Below are 18902 nucleotides of genomic sequence, written 5' to 3'. Positions count from 1 at the left end.
TCTGTGGGCTCTGCACCGCCTGGGTACGGGGCATCTGGGCAGTGGGAGCCTGTGGGACAGAGGGGACCTGCCGGCTCCAGCTGGGGGCCCAGTTGGCTGGGGACCCCAGGAACTTCTGTATATTCTGCTCCTGGGGATATTTTCTCCCTGATTATAACTCATGCTCATGGCTCACTAGAAAACAAATAAGTATAAAGAAAATAATTTAAAAATGTGTAGCATAGTAGTGAAAAGTATGAGTTAGGGAGACAGAAAAACCTGGTTGTAAGCCCCAGCTTTGACAACCCAGCAGTGTAACTTAGGGTAAGTCATTTAACATTTCTTAACCTCAGTTTCCTTATCTATGAAGTGGGGGTAATGATAATGTATATCTTGTAGGCTGGTGAGGATTCAGTGTGATGATTCATATAAAATGCTTAGCATTGAGCCTGGCACACAGCACACTTAAGTATTAACTATTTCTGTTATTCTAGTTAATAATGGTTATTCCCACTGCCTTGGGATAATATACTTTTTATTTTTTATTAAGAAAAAAATTTTTTTAACATTGATGAGTTATCTATCTAAACCTGTGCTGTCCAATATATGTAGCCTCTGGCCATGTGTGGCTATTTAAACTTCCATTAATTAAAATTAAATTAAATTAAAATTTTAGTTCCTCAGTCACATCCACCACCTTTCAAGGCCACAGTAGCCACATGTGACCAGAGCTACCTACTTCGTGGAAGTGTGTCTTAACAGCTGCATAGTAGTCCACCATGTGCCCCAAGCACACGCTTCCCATTGGTTTGAGTTTTTGTTCCTGGGAGGGCGGGGCATCCCCTGGGCTCTGATTGGGTCTGCTGGGGTTGCTCTTCCTGGCACTTGGGCTGTGGCATGCTCTGATTGGTGCCAGGCAGTGAAGGATTCTGGGAGGAGCAGGCCCAGCCTGCTGATTGGCTCCCAGTGGTGGTGGTGCCAGGGCAAAGGGCAAGGCTCTGTCTCCCCTCCCCGACAGTGGGCTCTGGCAGGGCAGGAGGGGGCTGCTCCCCTCAGCGCCCCAGTGCCCGCCCCAGGCTGGCTCATCCACACCCTTCACCTCACAGGGCCGGACACCAGGGAGAGGAGGGACTTGCTTGAGGTAGCAAAGATGAACACTCACGGTCCACCTCCACTGCCCAGAGGGTCCAAGATGCACCTTGGAGCCCCCCCACCGGAGGGAGGCCCCGCCGTGGTGGGGGCTGGCCTGGGTCCCCGAGGCCCGTGCAGGCCTCCTGATCCTAGTGAGGGTCTTCGCCTTCTGGAAGGCCCTGACTCAAGATGCTTGTGGGGTTCTGGGGCTGAGATCCCAGGCCTGGGGGCTGCTCCGGGAGGACCTTGCAAAGGCAGGTGACCATCCTGTGGCTAGGGTTGGCAGAGTGAGTGCCGGGGTGCTGAGGGGGATACTGGGGTCTCGGCTCTCCCCATGGGCCGAGGGCAGAGCTCCGGGTGGAGGGCTGGGGCAGGGCCGCAGGGGAAGTGATCCCCAGGGCAGTGGGCAAGACGGATAGGGAAAGCCGAAACCGGACCTGCTGATGTGGCCCTTTCTGCTCGCAGCGGATCATAAAATATGGCTCAGATTTTCATTACGGGCTCTATCGATTATCTTCTGGGATGGATGAATTATAGAGAACATTAAATTTTTTTTAAAAAGCAAGTGAGAGAGGAAATATCTGAATGAGTTTGGGTGGTCGATGGCAGAAAGGGCTGAGCCACCAAGCCTGGTCTGCGAGCAGGGCGAGGACCAAACTTCTCAGGGCAGGCAGCCTCTGGCCCTGGCCCTCGGCCTCCTGGGCCTCCCTGGGGCTGGCCTTGTGTTAGGGAAGGCCCCTGCCCCGCTGTGCGCCCTTCGCCTGGGCCCCGTCCCCTCCAGGGATCTGGCCTAGGTTCTGGGAAGGCAGAAAATCGGTTGTTTATCGGAGCTCTGACCTGGAAATAAGACCTTTCCCAGGCTTTGGGCCTTCCTGGCTGGGAGGTGGGCCCCGCACTCTGTGGTTTGCCCCCAGGGAGCTCCTGATTCTGGAGATGCCTTCCTGGCCAGAGGGTAGGTGCAGAGGGCATTGTTGGTCTCCTGGGGTCAGGACCTGGATGGGATCTCTTGAAGGTGTGGGCACCTGGGCCTGTTAGCTGCCTCATCTTTTTCCTGCTCCTTCCTGTTCCTTTTGTCAGCAGTCACTGACGCAGAGGATTTTCGTTTTCCCTTGTAAGCTTGGGAACAGTGAGTCTGGGTCCCACTGCTGTATGTCTAAGACCAGTGTGGAAAGAGAATTCCGGAATACATCCCTACCTCACGTCCCCCCACCTGCCCTTGTCATTGCCAAGCAGTTTAGTTGTTAAGTGTCAGACAGCTCCGGTTCAAATCACCTACCAGTGTGTGACCTGGGTGGGTCACATCCCTCTCTGAGTCTTAGTTCCTCAACTCGGTTGAGATAATAATCTGCCTCATCGTAGATTATATATATTAATCTTGTGATGATTATGTGTATTAATGTATTAAAATCCTGAGTACACAGTGCCTAATAAACATGAACTATTATTGTTTTCCTCCTCTACCGTGGCAGAGTCTAGAAACCTTCCCCCTTCTGTTCATTTAGGCTTTTTGATTTATTTGATTTATTAAATGCTTTATAGCATGTACTATGTGCTAGGTACTTTTCTTAGCACGTTACACATAATAAATCATTTAATCTTCATGACTATATGCAGGAGGAACTATATTATCTCCATTTTCCTATTGGGGAAACTGAGGCACAGAGAGGTTAAAATAATTTTCTCAGGGTCACACAGCTTGTGAGTGGCAGAGCCTGGATTCATACCTGGGCAGTCTGTCTCTAGAGCCTGTGCACTTAAACACTGTGGCATGCTGTCCATTGATCTCGTGAGGTAGCATGTACATGTGTGTGTGCACGCACGCATGCGTGTTCCGACAGCTCTGCCCTCGTGGTGGTCTCTGGCACACTCCACTTCCTGATCTTCCACGCTGTATTTGGCTCCCTCAGACAGATCACCCACGAACGACCCTTGCATTTTCTGGGGCCCTGTTCTGGGTGGAGTGTATCTCCCCATCCCCCACGCTGTCCCCTTACCCCAGCTTCACCTAGGCTGCTGTGAAAAGGTGGTGGTTTCCATGGATATCCGTCTCCCTCTGTCGACACGCCCTTTTTTGTATAACTCTGTTCCCAGGAGTTGATTGTTTTTGGCACACAGCTTTGTAAACTCATCCAACAATTAAGAGGGGGGAGGGGTGGAACAAAAAGGAGACAGATAGTAACTGTGGGGTGAATGACACGTAGAAAGGGCCTCGGGGTTGTGGGTCCCCTCCCTGTCCCCTGCCGGCAGCAGGACAGCACCTTAAGTGCAGAAAGGCTGAATAACCCGCTGGCTGGGAGTTCCGCTTGCGGAGTTCAGAACTCCACGTTTCCTTCCACTTGCTCGGTGCTCTTGCCCCGTTTCTCCCTCCCTGGGAAATCGACAGGGGCCCATTCGCAGAGGTCACCTGAAGCTGTGAAATGCCAGCTTGGACTGATTTGAATATTTACTGCTTTGGTTAATTGTGTATGTGTTTGCTTTGTTTGTGTACCGTCAAATACCTACTGCGTTGGGCGTACCCGTCGTAGGCTGTGTGAGATCACAGATGAAAAATGCAGTGAAAAACACTTTCGTGCCACAACACATCATGTAGGATTTTTGTATTAAGATGTGGATTTTTTTATTGTTTTTTTTTTTTTTTTTCCTTTTCCATACAGCCCTGAAGTTGGGCAACGTGCACGTCTGTGTTTTTGTTTTCACTCCGGGTGGTTTATGAAATCTGCTCATTAGTGCTCTGTCCTCTTCCCTACCCAGGCCTGATCTTCCACCATTATCCTCTCGGATGTAGATCTCTGCCCGCCACCTCCCAGTGTCTCCTCTTCTTTGGGGAGATGGTGGGTGCCCCCTCGTACACACATTCATCCAGATGAAAGTCAGGGAGTTCTGTGGCCCTGCTTCCCAATCCTGCGTCAGATGTTCATTGTGGTGGGGGAGGCAGTGGAAATCTCTTCCTCCCCTCTCCCCATGGATAAAACCTCTTGGCTTTTCTGGAGAGAAGAAATGTCCCATCCTCATAGGACCTCCTGACTTAGGGTAGCCTCTCCTGAGTGGCTTCCTTGTCCCCATGCTGTCAGATGACAGGTAGCTATGGGCGTGACCACAGCTTGAGACCCTATTTACAAGGTAGGCTCAGGAGTTACTGCTGCTTGCCAGGTGTGTCACCGAAGGCCTCGCGCCCCCAACCTTCAGCCCAGATGGAAGCACCTGAGCAGCTTTTGCCTTTGGCTGTGATCTCACCAGCGCTTTCTGGTGGCTCTGTGGGATTTGTCCCAGACCTGTTTTGAAGCCAGGAGAACTGAGATTCAGAAGGGGAAATGGCATCAGGTGTGGGTGGTTGCTGAGGTCATGGGGAAGGGAGGAGGAAGAACTTCGAGGTGAGCTGGGCCTTGGAGCCTCTGAGCCCAGACCTGGCTTCGGCACCTGGGCGGGATGACCTTTGGCATGTCACTTCGTATCTCTGTGCCTGCTCTCCCTAATCTGTCCATGAGGTCCATAATTGTTCCTACCTTTGTGTCGTAAAGATTTGGCAACATCGTGCGTGTAGAGCACTTGGCACGGGGCTTGGCAAGTAGAAGGCATCCAGGGATATTGGTTAATATCATCATTTCCCCTATAGGCTTATCGGCAGGGGGTGGAAATCACTCATCTGGGGGCCTCTGCTCCCCTGCCTGCTACCTGGCACATAGTAGCTACTCAGTCGGTTCTTATTGGAATTGTTTGGACGAAGATGAGATAACTAAGCAGTTCCCTTAAACCTGAAAGTTACTAATTCATGGGCCTAATGGTGGAGGGGGAGAGACCAAGACACCAGCCGGGGCTTGGGGGAACCACACAGAATGGGGCGTAGAATAGCCAGCGAAGTGTCCTGCTGGAGAGGAGGGATGAGGCGGTGCCAGGCCCACCTGGTTCTGACATGCAGTCAGGGACTGGTTCAGTTCACAAACACTTCTGCCGCCCATGCGGGCCAGCTGTTGTGCTAAATGCTGGGGACACAAAGATAATTAAGACCCGGTCTCTGCCCTTGTGGAGTTAAAAATCCAGTGGTGGAGACAGACTCGTGAACAAATGAGTTTAGTCCAGTGTGGATTTCAACGCTGGGACAAAGGATGTGTGAGGAGCAGGGCAGAGGGGCATACGGGCCCTGCTTGGAGTAGATTCTGGAAGGTTACCTTGAAGAAGAGGGTGGTGGTGATCCCAGCCGTTTCTAGAGCACTTGTCACCGCCCTTTCACGTTCCTTGTTGACCTTCCCCTCGGCCTGCTAGCTAGCAGGGAAGAAGGAAGGTGTGATCTCCACTTGGCTGGCGAGGAACCTGAGTGTTGGGAGATTAGCTGGCTTGTCTGAGGGCCCGAGGTGGGTTCAGTGGCAGAACTGGGACTCGGATAGACTCGTGTCTTCTGGTTCTCGGCCCAGTGCTGTTTCTGCAAGTGCACTTGGCTTCTCACCTCTTCACCCTGGAGGTGCTAGTCACGGAGACCCAGCCTCTGGGCTCTGTACTTACTGTCCAGGATTTGGGCTGGCCCCCGGGGCCTGCGCTCTGGGAGGGCTCCAATCCATGGAAGGCCTGAGACCTGTGCCTCGGTTTGGTAAATGGGTCAGGCCACTTGGTTGGGGACAGTCCTAGAGCAAGGCCACACCCTGGCAGGGCTGGGGGATGGCAGGAATGGAGAAGACTGAGAAAGAGGAGGAGGCCTGGCCACACCCTTTATTCAGTTGTTCTTGGTGCCAAAGCTGAGAAGCCCCTGGGAAGGCCCTGCTCTCAGCTAGAATAGATCAGACAAGACCCCTGCCAGGGTCTGGAATATCCTCGTCCCCTATAACTAGAACCCCCTTCTGAACCAGGACATCGACACTGGAATTGTTCACCATTGGCTTGTGGTCAGACTCTGGTCATTCTAGCTCTTTTGCCAGGAGTCAGGGAAGTGTTTCTCTTGACCTTTTCTCTGGGGAAATGTCAGCCCCCTTTGTAAGATGCTGGCTTTTCGGTGAGGTTGTTCTGATGGGCTACTGGAGTGGAGACCCCCAACAGGAGAGTATTCTGGGGGCAGGAGCTATAGGTGGTCCCAGGCACCCCTTCCTCCAGCCCAGGGGTACTCTGTTGGTGGATGGCTGCCCAGGGCTTTGGGAGGGCGAGACTAATAGGCAGGGGCGTTTCAGAGCCCAGAAGAGTGAGTCTCCCAGTGGCCCTGAAGTTCCCATTAAAGTGTTTTTTCCTCTTTTTTAAAGAAAAAAATATTCCCAAACTGGAAAACAAAGGAAATCCACTTCCCCCAAATCACACGAAACTCACATTAGGGGCCTGGCGGGAATCCATGGAAACCAGGAAACCCGCTGTTAACCCTGTACGGTGCTGAGGGGTGGGATGGGAGCTGGGCCGATCCAAGCCTTGCACCACTGCCACCGTCCATCTGTGACGGCTTCCCCCAGGGAGCTGGTCTCAGTGGCGTTGCCCCACCACAGTGGGGTGGGCCCAGTGCAGAAGCCCTCACCTTCGAAGCCAGCTCCTCCTTCCACTCAGGAAGGCAGGGGGCAGGAGAGGAGGGCTTCGTGCACTCCCTGGAGGCCCCCGGGGATTCCGAGGGCTGGGCCAAGTTGGAGAACCTGCCGGGCAGCTGCCCACACCATGCCACACTGTGGAGTCAGGCCTGAGCCCGCTCACACACTTTGGGAACACGTGGCCTCTGTGTGGATGCCGCAATCCTCCTGCCAAAGGGGGAGGAATGGACCAGGGTTTCAGTGCCACTCTTCCTGATGCCAGCTGAGTGTCAGGGTGGGCACGGGAGTGCACGGAGCGCCTCCTCCAGGTTCTCTGCACCCCACTCTCACTTCCGTGAGCCCGGCTTGGGAGGTTGTGCGCCGAGATCAAGTGGCGTGTTTGTGTTTGCATGCATACGGGCTCATTTTTTCTGAAAAAGGCTGAAAATATTTACAGGTTTGAAGTTGAAACGCAAACAGGAAAAGCCCTTTAAAAAGTGAGTGTAGTGGATATTCAAAACAGGAATCACTATGGAAACGCCACAATATTTGCTTAAATTGACACAAAGGTTGCCGGTAGGAGGGCACCAACTTTCTTTAGCCTTTTTTTTTTTGTCCCAACACCTATCACAGATGTATCTCAGCAGCCCCCTTTCAGGGTGTGTGCCCACACCCTCTTTTCCCTTTTATGAGGCAAAGTAGTACGGGACCAGAATGGAGAGAGAGAGAGAGAGAAGCGAGAAAAAGCCAAGTTCACCATCCTGGGTAGCTGTGAAGACACCTGTTGATTCCTTTTTTAGAGACTCCACTAAGGCCACCCAGGGGTCATGGGAGCAGCTGGGAGCTGGCCAATGGAGAGAATGTCTGGAGGGCGCAGGCGCCGGGGAGCCCAGGGGTTGGTTCGGGTGTGTGGGTCTGATCTGTTTCCAGCGTTGGCTTGACCCATTGTCAGGCTGACCTTTCACCCTGGGTGTCAAGTCTTGGGTGTGATCATGCTGTTACCTGGGTGGCACCTGATTGGCCTAGTATTGTCTCTGCCTGTTTGATTCTTTTATTAGGCTCGACAACTGCGTACCAACTGGCTAATAATTGTGCAAAGGGCACATCAGCTTCAGGGTCAGGCATGGCACACACCACGGCAGTGTCATCTGCTGATTGGCAGGCAGGGCTGAGAATCTCCTACCTTGCTGGCTGGTGACCACACGAGGTGTTCGAACCTGATTCTCCACTGCCCTCCTGTGTGGGGTGCCTTCGTGGGTATCACTTGTAGCCTAATCTTCTCTCTTCTTATTTTGGTAGGCAAAGGCCTCACTGACTGAAGGCAAAGACCGCTGCATCCCACCTGCCCTTCCAGCTGCCACGGCCACCGACCCCTCCTTTACAAGGAGGTCCTGCAACTCCCCAGTCCTGTGTGTTGGAATGGACTTCGGACCTTGGCCTCTTGGGACGCAAAGGTAGCTGCTCCCCGTTCCCTAGATGCCACCAGGAAGTGTGGGTTGGCCAGTTTGGAGGTTGTTCCTTGGGGTGGAGACTGCCTAAGTCCTAGACTTGCTTTTCTCTGTGGTTTTTGACCTGGACAGTGGTAGCTTAAGCCACCGTAGGTGAAAGTGAAAAACTGTCAGATAGAGAATAGAGCCCTGGCTAGGAGCAGGGCGCCTGCATTTTGGCCTTGGCTTTGCCTTTGACTCACTGCTTGCTCCCCTCTGGATCTCTGGTCCCCACTGTAAAATAAAGAGGTTGGAATAACTGACCTTCAAGAGTCTTACCAGTGTTTCCATGGTGTGACCTTAAATGGTGCTAGCAGTGTGCAGGTATTTCAGGTAAAGCCCGTGCCCGGTCAGGTTCCGCTTCTGGATCTAAGCATCAGGTCATTTCTGAAACTTCATTTCAGGGAATGGTAGGTCTAGCCTTTCCATGTGTCCAGAGGCTGCTCTGCTCTGAGCTCATGGTAGAGGCTGTCCTGGGAAGACTTGCTGGGGTTCTCTTGGGTGGTCCTCGGCCCAGGCAGGACCCTCCTTACAGAAGAAGCTGCAGGTGCCTTTTGATCCAGGCTTAGAAATACCCCTTGCCTAAGGCAAATCACTTACTCCAGCAATGGGTGGTCTTCAGGGCTGATACTGTTAGATGTTTACCTGTAGGTATCAAATGTGGCAGTTCTGGGGGTGGGGGGTTGACACACAGCAGGTGATTCATTGCAGATTGGTCATTATTCTTTATTCTCTTGGGATTTTGAGGGAACCAGCCTAGAGGGATGGGGTGTTCATAAAGTTAAGGGGCAAGATCTTAGGGTGGAGGCTGAGGCTGAGGCCACTTCTCCTCATGTGCTAGGCTGATGTCAGCATCCCTGGCTCACCTACCTGTGCTCTCATTCCTTGTGGTCACCCTGGGCAGGCATGGCTTGCCCTTCTCCTGTGCCCAAGCTCTGTACCTTTGGACTTGGAACCTTCCGTGAGGAAGCACTTGCAGAGATGGGTGTTTTGGTGTCCACTGGGGTTTGATAAGTCCCCAAAGCTGCAGGCCTGCTTCATGTCAGGCCATGCCTCCTTGGGGACTAGCAGAAGCCTGGGATACAGCCCAGAGATTTGCAAATCAGATGCAAATGTGGCTTTCGGTTGCTGTGGTTGAGCAACTGTGGCCGAGACTCTTCTTCCTGGTGTCCAGAATGCGGTCACACTCCAGGACTTGTTCTGTCATACTTCATATATGCCGCTGTTGTCCCCTGCATGGGGCAACAGGGCTGTTTAGACTGCTGCCCGGAAAAGGCTGTGGGGGAGTCAGGTTGCACTGGAGTCTCGCTTGGATTAGACACCAGCACCTGTACCTCTTCACTCACCTCCTGGGCTCCTCTCGCCTGCCTCCACTTCCTCTGATGGCCATGGGTCCTGGGAAGGCAGGCTCCAGTGTCTTCCGGCCCCTGGGGGTCTCACCCCACCCTGCTTTGCACCCTGCCCATGAGGAGGCTGTCGCAGTGCCCATGGAGCCCCCTTTGAGGGGAGAATGTTTGCCTGCTCTGTTCTCAGTGGCAGGCTTTTTGTTTTCTTCTTTCCCTGGGCAAAACATGCCCATTAGTTTTTCCCTTTCTGAAGTTTCCACTCACTGTTGACTCCCAGGGGCCATGCTGGCTGGGATTTGCACCCGGTGTGGGGTATGGGCTCCACGGGTCCCATGGGACTCCCACATCCTGGCGTCACTGTCTTGGACTTGATTATGAAGCTTGGGAACTCCAAGGGCTCCGAGAGGGAATGTAGTGGCCAAGTCCCTCCTCACTTACCCAGGCCTTTCCAGGGACCAGGCTTGGCTGTAGGCTGGGGTCCTCTGTGGCAAGGGTGGCCCATGATCTCAGAGGTATCCTGCCCCACCAGTGTGGATGAGGGGACAAGTCCGTGCTCAGGTCTAGTCTGTGGGCCTGACCCTGTCTAGCTCTGATTCTCCCCATCTCTGGCTCCTCTGTAGAAGATCTGGTTGCATCTATTCAACAGTCGCGGAGGGTCTGGTGTCTGCTAGTCGCTCCCCAGTGGGCAGAGTGGACAAGACAGCCCCTGCTGTCATGAGAGTGGAGTCTGGTAGGGGGAGGCAACAACAAACAAGCCCACAGACCTGAACAAGGAAGACCTGCGTGGAGAACGAGATGAGGGGCAGCAACTGGGTGGCACTTTGGGTGGGCTGCTCTGGGGAGGCCTCTTGAGGATGTGGCATTTAGTCGAGATTGAAGGACAGGAAGTGGACTGCCATCTGAAAAGCAGGCAGGAGAATATTCCAGAAAGAGAGAACAGCTAGCTTCAAGGTCCTAGGGTGGGATGAACTCAGCACCTTCAGTGACCAGAAAGAAAGGACAAGTGGCTGGGAGGTAGACGGGAGGGGCCAGGATATGAGGAGGGTATTGGGGGAGAAGTTGGGATTTTATGGTCGGGTGATGGAAGCCACTGGAGGGTTTGAAGCAGGGAGGTAAAATGATGTGACTTTTGTTTTAAAAAGTTGACGGGTGCTGCTCCAAACCGGGAGGCCAGAGGAGCAGCCGCTGCAGCCGATGGCATGAGAGGACGGTGGTTGGGCCGAGGATGGGGTGGACAGGCAGGGAGGGGACAGAGTTGTGTGTGTGCTCAGAGTCGGCTGCACTCGCTGACGGATTGAATGGGGTGAGGGAAAGAGAGGACTCAGGGTGACGCCAGCATTCTGAGCCCTCTGACGTGTGGCCCTGTGTCTTCCCGTCTCTCTCATGCCCCAAGCCCGATGGTGCCAAGAACAACCCGTGGCTTTTAGAGGGTTAGCGTCTTAGGGATTAGGGGAGGAGTGCCATCTTGGAACCATGCTGGTTGCTAAGAAAGGCTTGTCCGAGTGGGTTCGCCACCTCCTGGTCAGTGTGGTGGCATGGAGGAAGGCGTGGCCTGTTTGTCCCCGGCCCTGTTTTCAGCAGTCAGCCTTGGAGCAGCTGGGACTTCCCAGCTCACTGTCCCCTTGGCCCTGACTCTGCACTGAAGCTCCTTTTGTGCCTTTGCTGCGTGGCTTCTGTGCTGGGTCTGAGCCTGGGGCTGGAAGTTCATAGTTTCTCCAGCTGCGGCTGTCAATGTGAACCACGTCTCAAGGGCTGAGCTCCTGCTCATCTTCTTCCCTGTGTCACACAGCCTCAGTTGATCGGCTGTGAGGGCTGGCGAATGAGCTTATCTAAGACCTCAGTTGGTGGGGCCGGCTTAGCCTCTAGCCCCAGCTCACCGGCAGGGATCCTAACTGTCCGCACGGCAAGGTGTGAATGGCCATAGGTAGCCCGACATCGAAGTCGGGCTGCTGTCCTCTTTTCCAGGGCCTCTGGCACAAAGCTCCACTCTCCTGGGTCCTGATAGGCCTGCGCAGGCCACGTTGGGGCAGCAGTCCCGGCATGGAGTCTGTGCCCGCTCCCCTGGGCAGGCCCCATGCAGCCCTGGGCCGCGTAGCCCACTAGCAAGCCAGGGGCCGGGCTGGCACGAGTGTGAAGCTGTCACCGCCGGCTGCTGGGCCCCAGTGAGCGCTTGCCCTTGCTGGCAGCATACTCCCAGCCATATGGGCCAGCTCAGCCCTTCAGGAATGCTCTGGAGGCCTGACCTCCAGGGGGCTGACAGGAAGGGCGGGCTGGTGATGTCTCGCAGTGGGTGTTGGGGGTGTCCCAAGTGGGTGGCAGCATGGAGCACAGCAGCCTGGCCCTCCAGGAAGTTTTGGAGGCCTGACCTCCCACGGGGTTGCAGGAGGGAGCAGGAGGCCTGGCTGGCAGCGGCTTGGCTTGCTGAGGGTGATGGGGCTGTCCCAGGCCTACAGCTGGTGTCTCTGCCCGGCTCCGAGGAGTGTGCAGTGAGTCTTCCTGGGTGTGTCCGTTGGCCTCAGAACACTGGCCTGGCCCTGGGGGCGGGTGCGTCTAGGTGGGCAGGCGTGTGCATCTGTGCACACGTGGGAGGTTTCTCTGCCCTGTGCATCCGTGGTCTGCACTAGATCCGTGGCCTTCTCTCATAACCGGACTGGACAGTTCTAGTGCCATCCTCCAGGGCTTTGATCTGATGTGAGGCTGGCAGCTCTAGAGCACACAGCTGGGGTGGGGGTTGCAGAAGGGTGGGGTCAGGCGAGAGAGGTGCCGGCTGAAGGGGTGTGGGGGCCCAAGTTCCCCGCCACACCTGGGTGATGCCGTGCTCTGGAGGATGAATGGACTCCAAGGTTGCAGTCCCTTTGGGCTGGATAGACACATGACTGGGAGATAGTTTGGGAAGAGTTACTGATCTTTCTGGTTTCTAATCTGGGTAAGAATTCTACGTGACGGTGCTAACACCCTGGCCAGGACCTCCTCTTCAGGTCCCCCTCATACCTCCCCTGCCTTCCTAGCGGAGCCAGGAAGCCCCTGGACCCCATCAAGCACAGGTCCAAGGGGAGAGGGATTGGGCAGGGCTGGTAACACCTGCCCTATCTAGAGCGACCCAGGGGGCTTCTTGTCTGGTGACGACGCTGCTTGCTCCAAAGGGTAGGATGACCCATGGATTTGGGAGGGTGGATGCCTGTGGACTAGGGGAGAGGCGCTTCTGCCCTGCCTCAGTCCCCGTGGCCACTGCCCACCCACAGTGCGGAAGGCTGGCATTGGAGAAGCGACGTCAGGTTTCACACATAGGAATCCCAGTGGCTGTGAATGTACACCTTCTTGTGTATACCTTTAAGCTCCTCCTCTTCTGACTTCTACCAGCTGCCCCCCTCCTTGCCCTGGCTTCTTTTATTCTGGAATCTACCGAGAGGTAGACTTGGTCCAGGTGAAAGTCCTCAGGCGCAGAGGCCACTGCCCTGAGGCATGAGGCAGCCCATGGGATCCCTGCCTCCTGCCTTCACGGGGACCCCCGGATGGCCGCCCGCTCTGGCCACCCACGCCATCGCTGCTTTCTCTCTGCTCCATCAGGCCTGGGGGTGCTCCTGCCCCTCCACTCCCGAGAGTTTTTTCCCTGGTTCAGTTCCTTGGCCCCCCTCGGGAGCATGAGCCTTCTCTGACCCCAGTCCTTGCTGTGGTAGCCAGGGCCCGGGACCCCTGTGGCCAAGAGGGTGAGGAAGAAAGGTGTAATTAAACACTAGTTTCTTCTCCAGAAATGCTAATCGGGAAAAGCAATTAAAAGCAACTTTTTTTCCCTTAGTAATCTGTGTTAAGAGCTGGTAATGAAGTTTAGGGCCGTTGTGACTCAATATTTCAGCTTCACCGACTCAAGTCAAAACAATCCAAGCCCAGGAGTTTGCCGGCAGCTGAGCTGGGCCCCGGGCAGCAGCTGCGAGTCCTACCCCGCAGGCAGAGTGAGTTGCGGTCCCGCTGGAAGTGGGGGGGGTCTGTGACACAGAGCCAGGTCCCCTGGGGCATCCCACAGAAGCCCCAGAACTTGGAAATGCACCTTGGTGAAAAGGCTTGGGACTAGGGTACGGGCAGCACCCAGCATAGGGGGCAGAACTGGGGAGCGGTGGGGACAAAGAAGGCCAGGGAAAGGGGAAATGACACCCGAGGAGACCCCCCGGGGTGGGCCATGGCCCAGCCATTCGGGGCTCAGAGCCGGAAGAGGTGGTGGTCTTAGTCTTGACCTCTGACCTCTGGTCACTCATCTTCCATCTCCACCCCTGTGTCAGGCGGTATACCTGGTGTACCTGGTGGCACCAGCTGGCACCTGGTGGGGGAGGCAGCTGTTCAGGGAGAGGAAGGAACGAAGGATGTGCTAGGTGGCCGCCCGCTGGCGCGAAGGGGGAAACCGAAGCCTCTTTGGAGAACAGAATGGGCTCAGGGGTGGGTGTGGATGGTTTGTGATTTTAGATGTGGCTTCTAGGGAAGGGGTTGTGGAGACAGTGACATTTGCTGAAGACAGAAAGGAGGCAAGGGGGCGAGCCAACCTGACCTATACCTGGGGGAAGAGTGTTCCCGTCAGAGGAACAGCAGGTGTGAGGTCCCAAAGGCAAGAGTCCACCTGGCCTGTCGCTGGTGTGGCTGGAGCGGAGTGGGAGGGGGAGATGCCGTGACAGTTCGGGGGGGTCAAGGTGGGGACCCATAGGTCCTGCAGTCCTTACAGGCTGTTGGGAGAACTCTGGCTTTTACCCCAAGTGAAATAAGAAGCTTTTTGAAGAGTTCTGAGTGACATCATCTGATTAGGCACAAGCTCTTTATTAAAAAACAAGACCCAACTGTCACCGGCTCCTCCTCTCATGGGTCCCATAAGTGCCCCAACCTCCCTGCCCGGATGTGCTCTCTTGATGGTCCATCTACGGGCAGGAAAGGGGGTGCCAAGGGGCCTGCCTGGAATGTGCCTGCCCCAGCCTCAGCCTCCTCCCGCAGTGCTCTGGGGGAGTGTTCAGAAACAGGGTCTTGTCACTTTAAGCAGGCCCCCACCTGCCTTCCCTGGCCTGCTTTATCTGAAGTCCAAGCGCATGTTGTTCCAGGACCGATCCGCTTTAGCTAATTAATAATCTGACAGGAGCCACCCAGGGGATTAGCCGTTGAGCTGAGCTCCACCAAGCCCCAGCAAATGAGCCCTGTGCTCCTTGGGGACATGGAGGTGACTTTGGAGGGTGTGGGGAGAGGGGACCCCTGCAGGTGAGCTACAGGATTGGACAGTGTAGTAGTGACCAGTGAGAAGGGAGGTGGCAGAGGAACAGTAATGAGAAGAGCCTCTTGAAAGGAGTCTACTGTTCCGAGACAGGTGGGGACCTCCAGTTTCCCTCACTGCCCCTAACGTCCTGTGCACCCACGAGAAACCATCCCCACCTGGCAGGTGCTACCTGCTGAGTAGCTGGGGTAGTATTATCTGAGCTGGCAAATAAAATACAGGACACCTAGAGAAATTTGAATTTCAGACAAACAGTGCACAATTTTTAGTGTAAGGATGTTCCATGCAATGTTTTGGACATAGTTATATTAAAACCGGTTGTTTATTAGAAATTTGCATTTCCCTGGGCATCCTGTATTTCCTCTGGCAGCCCTGAATGGGGAGGGCTGGGGGTGATGGGGCCCCTTTCCCAGGGTAGCCTGGACCTCCCTAGGAAAGAGGTGGCCCCCCTGGGGTGTCACCTGGGGACTTTGCAAGCAAGGAGAGGTTGGGGTCACAATGACCTCTGCTGCCACAGGACAGGAGGATGGAGGCAAAGGCAGCCACTTGCTGGAGTTCTCAGCCTGTATTTGGGTCCAGGTGGCCCCCAGATGGGTGGAGTCTAAGTTCCCTCTGGGGCATGTCCCCCAGGGCCACCTCTCCTAGGTGAGGCAGGTGTCCAGGAATGGTCTGGGGGTTTCCCCTGAGGGGAAGACCAGAGTTCCTAGGGTAATTTGGGATGGATGGTCATTGCTAAGGGCATCTGTTCGGAGCCCAAGGAGAGGTGAGCAGGGATGGCCCACTTTGGGAGGGGCCTGGCCAGGGAAGGCACCAGGTCAGGGATGACAGCCTGCTATATAGGGCCAGCTCCGTGTTCTAAGACATTTGGGCTTGGAGCAGAAACACCCATCTGCTGACCGTGCCACGCCCACCCCCACTGGGCAGCCCCATGCCAGCTTCTCAGGGAGGGCGTGTCATCCGGGGGGCTGGGCTGGCTGGGATGTCACTGTCGGGGGCAGGGAGGGCTGTTCTGTATCGGAAAACTCGATGGGGTCCTTGCTGCTCCCTCTCGTGACCCCGCTCACCCTGGCACCATGCCCGTGGTCAGGGAGCTCAGGGCTGCCAGCTGGTGGAAGTCCAGCCTCCTGCAGCCAAGGGGCCCAGTGCCAGGCGGGCACTGCCCGAGGTGGGAGCTCTCGCTGCAGCTCTGTTCTCCAGGAGTTAACAGCATCCGCGCCCTGGGAGGCCCCCTCTCCCCTCACCCCGGCTGCCCTCCTCCCAGCCTTTCCCGGCACCACCAGCCGGGAGTCTTGTGGTGGGAGCAGAAGGGGCCGGGGGTGCCGAGCTGGTGGGAACCTCTTCCGCTTCCCGAGCTCTCAGCCTCTTCCCCAGCCTGCCCGGCGGTTTGGCCCTGTTTCTCGAGCCGTCTGCTGCCCGTGTTGCCTCTGACCGACATCGTTAGCGTGGGTATTTATATTTCATTAACGACATTAAGCCCAAATGGCATTAAAAGCAAAGCTGGTGATAAATAGCTTATTAATAAACAGGGAGTGCTCCGTGCTGCCTGGCCTCTCCCAGCCCCGGTGTTAACCCTTGCTGCCCTAGATAAATACACTTCACCCCGAAGCTCATCCCCCCCGAAGGTGGGGCCGGAAGGGCCGGTCACTTGCCCGCCCTCTGTTGGCTGCTCTGAGGTCAGTGTGTCTTGGATGCTGTGCGGGCAAGGTCTGGTTCACTCCGGCTCATGCAGCCTGCCCGGTCACCCCCACGGCCGCCTCCCCTCACTAGTTTGATTGTGGGGATAAGGAATTTAAGACACGTGGCTTTTGTAGGTTGTTAGCTCGGATCTTCCCCATTCCTCTGTAGCTCTGTCTGAAAGGGGGTTGGTAGGGCATTTGGAATCAAGAAGAGTGATGCTCGTGAGAACGACAGTGATAGGAACAGCAGCAGCAGCTGTAGCAATCCCAGCCCGCACTCCCGGAGCGCTAACCCTGAGCGGCGTGTGGCCATCACTCCACGTGCAGCGGCTCTGGAATCCTCCCGGTGACCCTGGGGGTCGCCCAGCTCAGCCTCACGTCGTAAGTGGGAAAACCAATGCCCAGAAAGGTGGAGCGGCTTCGCCAGCTGGGGCTCGAGTCACACAGCTGCTGGGCCCCTGTCGTCGTGCATCCCGCTAGGAAATAGGACTTGTGGAGGGGCCTTTCCCTGGTTCCTGGGCCTCGGTTGGACCTGCCGGGGCTTCTCGGAGCTGTAGCTCTAGCCTTTGCTGGACTCTTCCTGCCCTGGGGACCCCGCCGCTCCGTCGCGCAGTGCCCCTGCCTGGGCAAGCATGCCTGCGCACAGGATGGCTGTCCGGAGGGCACGGTTACGCACCTCTTGGGCCATCACCCCACCTGGAACTCAGAGGTGCCAACAGAGCACCCCAGTGAGCTTTCTGCTTCTGATTGGAGCAACTTCTATGTGGCACCCTCTTAGGGTCGGGGGACAAGGCAGGCCTTGGATGTGTGGGGTTTTAAGTTAGTATTTCTTGGATGTAGGGTCATCTCTTAACACTTCCTAAAAATAGGGGTACACTAAGCCCTGACTCCTCCCCTGCCCCAGCTCCCTAGCTGAATCGGCTGAACATAAGAAGAGAACTGGAACCTTTTTAAAACTTTGGCTAAGAGGCCCCACTTCGAATTTCTCACCCCGGCAAACCTGAGCCAGGATTCTTGTTATCTGCCTTGTCCGTCTGGGCCCCACCTGGCCGAAGAGGGAAAGGGGCTCTCTTGGAGTTTTGCAGCGTAAAAGGAAAAGATGGAGGGAAAGTGGAAAGTGAAGCCGCCATGTGGCTGCAAGGAGAGCGTGGGGTAGAGGGCACGTCGCTGAGACCATCTGGTTATGTCTGGTGAGCACTCAGGGAAGACGGAGAGCTAATTAATTAGCAGGGCTCCTGCTGCCTCTGCGGGGACCCAGACTGCTTCTCCCAGCCCATTCCCAAGCCGGGAGGGAAGTTGGGAAGCAGCAGTCGTAGGGCTCCTCATCAGAGAGGAATCCCACTTCTCATCCTGAATGAGGGCTGGAACCTGAGTCCCCCACCTCCCCAGAGAGAAATCAAGCAGGAGGGGGCCCGCAGGGAGGCCCCACCTGGCTGCCTCGGCGATGTTGGGGCCACCTCGGAAGGTCCGATTCCCACCCGCCTCTCCTCCTGGGAGGACCTTCCAGCTTACTCTGGCCCTGCAGGCCTTGGCCATCTCAGCAGGGCATGGCAGGTGGCTGGGAATCGGAAACATCATGGAGTCATGATTGCCACCTACGTGACACTTTAAATGCACGAGGCACATGCATTAAACCAATGATCAGAGATCTCAGGGCAGGAGCAAGCAGTGGGAAGGGCCAGCCGGGCCTGCCCTGCCTCGAACTGGCGGCAGGCAGGAGCGCTCGTTGGGAAAGAGGGGTGTGGTGGGGAGAGACAGGTGCTGGAGCTGTTTTTTAGATATGTGGCCGTCACTTTGTCACGTTCAGCCTCATCGTCCTTCTCTGTAAAATGGGCACGATATAGCTTTTTTGCAGGATGCAGTCTCTAAAATGCCTGTGACAGGACATGGGGCCTGGTAGGTACTGAAGAAGCAGTAGCTGCTGCCCTTATTACTGTTGTGTTCATTTCTAGTTTGTCACCACCACCTTCTGTTTGAGACACAGGAAAGGAAGTGGGTAGAGAATACAGCTTGCTGCTCCTACTGGGGGCACCTTCTCCCATGCTCGGCTGAGAAGGGGAGTGGAGAGGAGCCTTTGAAAGGGGAGCACATTGCACCTTACTCCCAGCGAGTGCTTGTTCTGTAATGGGACTAGGTGTGGGACAGCTCTGGTCCCCGGCAGCTGCGGTGACCCATGGGAGAGCAGGATGAGGGTCTTCAGTGTGGTTGCCCCTTGCTGCCTTTGATGTCACCTGTGGGGACGCAGGGTCTCTCCTTCTCCCCTGCACGTGAACTGGGCTTTTGTTAGGGAGCCTAAGCCCACCTCACTATTGCCCCACTCTGCAAAGCCTGAGACGGAGACGGCAACTTTCCCTCGTGCTCGCTGAATGCCCATCGAGCTGTGTTCTACTCCAGGCCTCTCGGAGCCCTGGATGTCCTGGTAGAAGGCCTTTCATCTGCCACTGGGACCTGGCCGTTGTTAGAACCTGGATGGCAACCATTGCTCTGCCATGGATTGGCGAGTGCTGGATTTGGCCCTTATTAGGGTCCCCCTGCCTGTGGGATTTGGTTGGCCATCTATTTGTTTGAGA

General features: G+C 55.6%; 1 protein-coding gene across 1 annotated transcript in view; it reads left to right on the top strand.

The window, feature by feature from the left end:
- CASZ1 (castor zinc finger 1) overlaps positions 1 to 18902 on the top strand; it is a 144966-nt gene that overhangs the window by 24543 nt on the left and 101521 nt on the right. The window contains exon 2 of the mRNA XM_012791413.3: positions 7881 to 8035. The gene's annotated coding sequence lies outside the window, so the exon portion shown is untranslated. The remainder of the gene's footprint in view (positions 1 to 7880; positions 8036 to 18902) is intronic.

This window comes from Microcebus murinus, chromosome 2, assembly GCF_040939455.1.
Source record: "Microcebus murinus isolate Inina chromosome 2, M.murinus_Inina_mat1.0, whole genome shotgun sequence".
Lineage (NCBI taxonomy): Eukaryota > Metazoa > Chordata > Mammalia > Primates > Cheirogaleidae > Microcebus > Microcebus murinus.
This window is presented reverse-complemented; position numbering and strand designations above follow the sequence as displayed.